Source organism: Macrobrachium rosenbergii, chromosome 15 (genome assembly GCF_040412425.1).
Source record: "Macrobrachium rosenbergii isolate ZJJX-2024 chromosome 15, ASM4041242v1, whole genome shotgun sequence".
Taxonomy (NCBI): Eukaryota; Metazoa; Arthropoda; class Malacostraca; order Decapoda; family Palaemonidae; genus Macrobrachium; species Macrobrachium rosenbergii.
In genome coordinates, this window is record NC_089755.1 from 50,357,517 (window position 1) to 50,364,072 (window position 6,556).

General features: G+C 48.2%; 1 long non-coding RNA gene across 1 annotated transcript; it reads right to left on the reverse strand.

The window, feature by feature from the left end:
• Positions 1-409: 409 nt before the first annotated feature.
• LOC136846678 (uncharacterized) lies at positions 410-1,045 on the reverse strand. The gene is made up of 2 exons (XR_010855483.1): positions 750-1,045; positions 410-528 (listed from the first exon to the last, which is right to left on the reverse strand). It is a non-coding gene; the product is annotated as an uncharacterized lncRNA (long non-coding RNA).
• Positions 1,046-6,556: the final 5,511 nt, after the last annotated feature.

The window sequence follows — 6,556 nt, forward strand, 5'->3', positions numbered from 1 at the left end:
TCTTTTATTTCGCGTCGCAGAACCAATTGCTTTATCTCTCACAGCGGAGATTGATCACGCATTTTGGGAGCTCAGGTATATGTGTGTGTATGTGTATATGTATATATATATATATATATATATATATATATATATATATATATATATATATATATATATATATATTTAGAGCTCAGGTATATGTGTGTATGTATATATATATATATATATATATATATTTTTTACGTTTTTCCGTGGTTTTAGTTTGAAATATGCTCTGTGAGACAGGTAGCAACGATTTAAGTTAATTTAGCCTTGTAATTCTGACTTCGTGGGTACGGGAAAACGTAAAAAAGAGGAAAACAAAGGAGAATTTCATATGAGCATAGGGCTCTGGTTACTGAGGGAAATATTACGTAAAACACGTGGGCACATTTAAAGTAGTGTATTTACATAAATGACATTAGTACGGGAGAGAGGAACTCAAGTAGATTGAATGAAACTGGGGAATCCCAGCCACAGTCGAGAAGCTTCCACGATAGGATCCCTCTGAAATGAGAGATATGCACATTATACGCCAGTAATGAAAATAGACAAAAGAATAATGAATTCGAAGCTGCACTGAGGGTGCCAAAGGAGTAATAAAGAATTAATACTGCCGATGCAAGAGGCGCACGGACATTAGACAAGGGAGATTTCTGGCTTTCTCTTTAAGAAAATATTACGAGACAAAAGCGTGACTGAAATGGGGTTCTTCCAGGGCACTTTACCTTAGCAGATTTTCCGAGGGCGTGTAGAAGGCGGTCCGTGGATGACTTGCGATTTCCGAGGACGAGTTTCTTCCACGTGGTGAGATGCAAGGGCTTCCGTAAAGGGGCAAGGCGCTGGGGACTCCTCGAAACTCCAAGCAATGGCGTGTGGGCTCGAGGAATACGGTCGAAGGGCACGAGGAGAAGTATACTTTTGAAAGGGCCACGTGGTTAGGATGCAAAGGCATCGATGGGGCCAGGTGTTGAGGACGTCTTCACAAGTTCACTCCATATCTTCCAGCCCGCGTGTGTGTGAGACCTCGTGGGCTTTTGCCTTTATCCCCTCCTATGGGGCAGGGGGCGTCCATCACAGATGCTTTGACTCATTGCACCTGCTGCCCGCAGGGGAGGTTTTGGCCTGTAGGAGAAACGCCCAAGCCAGATTACTTTTGCCTCGAAGGAAAGATCTTTATCAAAAATGGGAGCGCCTTTAATCTTTTAACCCTTGTTTTTAAGTCGATAGACAGATGGTCTATCGATCGGCCGGCTGGCAGTAAATGAACAACAACAACAACCAACAACAACAAAGGAGGGGGGGAGGGGAGGCAATTTGCTAGCGAATTCTTGCTAATCATAATACCTCCCCATACAAGATGATGTACATACCTCCTTCGGGTGTGTACATCGATATTCAAGAATGAGCGGCAAATGCTTTACGTTACTCTACATTCTGCCTTGCAATGAACTTTACTCCTAAGGGTTTTATGAAGCTGAGACATTACTTTTAATAACACATTGGGACAATTTTCGTTAACAGAACGCAAAGTGATTTAAACACTTGCAAAAGAATAATTACTTTAGATTTGGTTACCCACTGTAACTTTATAAAGTGACTCGAACAATTGTGAATTAATTAAGATTATAGGACCACGTATATGAGGCTATGGCCAACAAATGAAAAGAAATGGTTATTGTTCAAGAATTAAAATACACGGTTACTTAATTTTAGATAAAATGCATGCGGTTAGTACAATCTGCCTTGAAGAGGCTGTGTAAATGAAAAACAGCGTTTATTTTTGTAAATGACATCCCCTTTTACGCGATACTGTAATGGCTATACATATTCGCATTGATAATATATCTTCGTTTTAACGTACTTTGCTTAGCCGGCCCCACACGGATTTTGACAGCCGTATGCGGGCGAGAGTATTCGCGAGGTTTTAATTCGCTAACCTTAAACTACGCTAATTTTATGCGTCCACTGCCTACTCAATGTTATGACGGGGCGAGCAGACAAAAGATGTGGGGTAGGACAAACAGAGATCTTGGAAGGAAATGGAAGGGGGAAAAGGGATAATAATAACAAAAGGAAAATTACCAAGACGTTACGAATGAAAACTTGACCGCATATGAACGGCGGGACACGTCCCTCAGAGCTTACGAAAGGGGCATTTAAATCACAAGGGCAAGAGTTTATGACTCGCGATTCATTAAAATAAAGATAACTAAATGACTAAAAGAAAGTAAATGATATTGGCAGAAGAGCTAAGGGAAAAAGAGTGAGGGTTTTATTGTGTTAGGCGGGAATTTATCGTCCTACGCCTATAAATTACGACCCGGACTATCACTTCAGTCCCAGGGCGAGGAAAGTGCACCCGAAGGGCGCGACTCCTTCAGGAGGGGCTGACACGCACGCCCGGTGCCAGGGTATGGGCGCAAGGGCGTGCCACTTCTCACTCTGTTATTCTTAATGATTTATACATTGTGTGGGGAATGGTATCCCGTATTTAATTGCCTCTTGTGGGGATATTTAAGGGAAGATTAGTAGAGGATGGTAAGAGATAGCAGTTCCTGAGGAACGGAAGAAGATAGAGGAGGGTCTGACATCCCCTTCTGGATTAGGGGTGCCAAGACCTTCGAAAAATGAAATGGCGGCACAGGTGCCATGGGAGCTCTAGAGCTCTTTGTAAATTACCTGGAATGTCCCACGCCCGTGGTAATTTCGCCTCGAGTCTTTCTTAATGGGACAGTCGTCCTCGGCCGGGGAAGCGGAGGGCCCGCGACCGGAGGGCGGCACGGAGTACCACCTGGGCCTGCTGATGCGACAGCTGACGCAGGAGTGTTCCGTGCGGGTTCTACCATGATCCGTCGCGGCTCTTGTAGTTCATCGGCCAAGTGAGATATGGCAGAATCCTGACTTGCAATTGCGTCGGCGACGGGCTGAGGCAGAGAGGAGGCGGTCGGGGGTGGCGTGAGCGGCTCGCAGGTAACGATGACCAGCTCAGGTACGGGTTGCGAGGCCGCACCTGCAGGTGAGCTTCCGCGGTGGTCGGGAGGAACCGTCTCTCTGACCGACGCTGGTAGCGGTGCCAGGCCGGGGGAAGAGAGGGGGTCCTGAGTTGGATCCCGTGAATGGAGATCGGCGTAGCGCTCTGGCGTTGGCACTAGGGCAGAGTCAGGCGCTATCAGAGGTTTCTTGGGCTCGTCGGTCAGGACGGACGAAGCTTGGCCCAGCTCGGGGCATGCAAGTGGCACCGGCAGGAATTTGGCATCTCCTGAAGGGAGATTTGATTGGGGCCCTGGCACTGACACTGAGGCAGGGCCGGGCACTGGAATGGGATCGGGAACCGATCGAGGGGGCCACTGTACATTGTACTCAGGTGGCACTGGTGGGGACTGCACGTCCTCCTGGTACCCAGGGGGCGCCAGTCTTGGCTGAGGGAGAAGCGGGGGAGGATTACTCGCTCCCGCGGAATGATTCGGGAATGGGGACCCCTAGATTGTCGTGATTTCGGTGGGGACTGAAAGTCCTGTCCCAGGATGACGTCATAGCCTCCGGGAGATGGCTTGCTACTGCAAGATTGCAAATTTTGGATTGGTGAGGTCGTGAGACTCTCAATTGGACCGTAGGGAGTATCATTTTAAATTGGTTTATTCCCTCGATCGTGACGAGTCTTCGTCTATTGACGATAGCTCCGTAGGGAACTCTGTCCCTTCGGATGAGGGAGATTTGTGCGCCCGAGTCCTCGAAAGCAGTGACTCGGCGCGCGGGCTCGCTACCTCGTGGAGGGGCCACGTATACAGGCCCTTCGGCGGGAGGGCCTAATGACTTGGGATCTGTGACGGCCAAGGCGACGGTGGGAGTATTTACTTTATTATTGCGTGGGCATTTTGCCCATGCGGGAGAATGGCCATAGACCTTGCACGCCGTGCAAAAGGTCTGGCTAAAGTCTTTCCGCGCTGCCCCTGTGGAGGGCGCAGGCGAGTTATTTGTCGGTTTTCCGGGAGAGAGAGGAGCCGGTTTCTTGTTCCGGCACTGTTCGAAGGAATGCCCCGTTTTCTTGCAATAATGGCAAGTTAGGGGCTTGCCCGAGTTCCCATTTTTGTTGGAATTTGAACCTCCGAGGAGGGACGGGGGATTTATCTTCCGCCCCATGGATCCTTCTTGAGGGTGGTGAGTTTCCCACATGTCTGCTATTCGGCAACACTCGGTGAGTGTTGGTGGGGCTTTTTCCACTATATGAGTGGCGAGGGCAGGAGGGGCGTAGCGCAGGAAATGCTCGAATTTAAACCGCTCGAGTACCTCGGCGGTGTTAGTGGCTCCTTCGGAATCGAGCCATTTTGTCAACGCCCGCTCCGAATGGTACGCCCAATCGGACCAAGTCTGGCCTGCTTCTCTGGGCTGCTCTCTCCAACGTCTCCTCCACCGCTCGGGGGTAATCTCGTACGCCTTCGTAACTGCTTGGCGTACGGCTTCCCAGTTTCCCCGATCGTCTGCGGGAAGGGCGTGGTAGGCAACGAGGGCCTTTCGCCCAGGAATTTAGTGAGAACAAGGAGAGTTCCGCGGGGAGAGATCGCAGCACTCCAGTACTCGTTCGGCCCTTTCAAGCCATACTTCGGGTTCGGACTCGGTCCATTTTGGCATGAACGAGTGAGCTTGGCTGAGGGCACTCATCCCCGCGGCAGGGGGCGGGGGGGTGGCGGGCTGTCGTTCTAGCATCTGGAGCTCGTGGGCGCGCTGTCGCTCTCGATCTTCCCATTCTCGTTCCTCCCTTTTCTCTTGGGCGATTCTGTCTCTCTCTCTCTCCTCACGTTCTCTTTCCTTCTCCTGCTCTTGAGCGATTCGTTCTCTCTCTCTCCTCACGTTCTCTTTCCTTCTCCTGCTCTTGAGCGATTCGTTCTCTCTCCTCTCGTTGTTCTTGGGCAATTCGTTCCCTCTCTCTCTCGGCACGTTCTTTATCCTTCTCCTGCTCTTGGGCAACTCGTTCTCTCTCTCTCTCCGCCTTGGCATCGTCCACTCGTTCTTGAACCCATGCTCTCAGATCTTGCCCCGATAGTCCCATGTCCTTCCCAGCGGACATGTAGAATTTGAAATCCTCGTTTTGTTGGGCTCTGGTATTAGCCATCTTGAAATAATGGGGATATGATATGTCTGAAAAGACTCAATTGCAGGAATCTGAAACACTCAATTGTTCAGACTGCAGGAGAATGGATCTGTCCGAATAAGACAGTTGATTAGTAAGTCTGAGGAGACTTTTTGTTAAAATTGGATGTGTCTTGGAAAGACGTGGTTGTTCTTGGCGAACGAAGTCTAATATGCGTCTCGGAAGACGTAGTTGGATTTTGTCACGCTCGGACTTGGCCGGCTGTAGCGTGAAGTTAAGGAGTTGTTCTAACGAACTAGACTGATCAGTCCCGTAAGGGCTTAGATGTGTGTGAACTACACTATATAATGTCTCAAAAGGACTTGATTTTGGGTTCCCGCAGGAAGGAGAAATTCTCGCCACGTGCGACGTAGAATTTTAGGAGTCTCTGAGGACTGGAGTTTGGAGGAATTCTCGCCACGTGCGACGTAGAATTTTAGGAGTCTCTGAGGACTGGAATTTGGAGAAATTCTCGCCACGTGCGACGTAGAATTTTAGGAGTCTCTGAGGACTGGAATTTGGAGAAATTCTCGCCACGTGCGACGTAGAATTTTAGGAGTCACGTAGGACTTGGAATTTGTGGAATTTGGAGGAATTCTCGCCACGTACGACGTAGAATTTTAGGAGTCACTTAGGACTTGGAATTACGATTCGTCCCTTAGGACTTAGAAATTACTAACGGGAAACCCAAAGAGAAATGAATGGGGAAAAAAAATGCTACACACGCGGGCATGGGCGGGGGTGGGGGGGTGCAGGTCGTTTGGCCAACACCGGAGGTATTTTTAGATTCTGGGTGAATGAACCCGTACATTTATATACCGTCTGGGATTCCGGAGAATTTCCCAGTCGTCTGAGAGGATAACAGTACAACGGCCTAGTAATTTTCCCTATAAGCGGAGTTTAAATTTCGCTTTCCTAACACCTAACTCGAATTCTAACTACACTGAGAGAATTTTCAGCAATGCAAGCTGACTTCGTCGTGTCCCACGTGGGAATTTATTCGCGCCTAAATAACAGTTCGCTCATTCGAAATGCGAAGTAAAATTTATCACAGAGGAATTTCTTTCGCACTATTCCTCGAAGCAAGAATATGGCAAAGATTTTAACACAGGAATTTTCGCACTATTCCTCGAAGCAAAAGATATGGCAAAGATTTTAACACAGAGGAATTTCGCACTATTCCTCGAAGCAAAGGATGGTTAGCACTGGTTATTTCCTAACTACCTATCCTGAAAGGCATGCATTAACGAATCTAATACGGCGGTTCTTTTCTCTCAGTGATTACATGCGTCCCTATTTCTAATTCCTAGGAACAGTCACGATTGTAAAAAGGTTTTGCTAAGATAAACACATTACTTACGTGGAATTTTCTGGATCTGTGTGCTGGTTTTACACAAAAAGTTC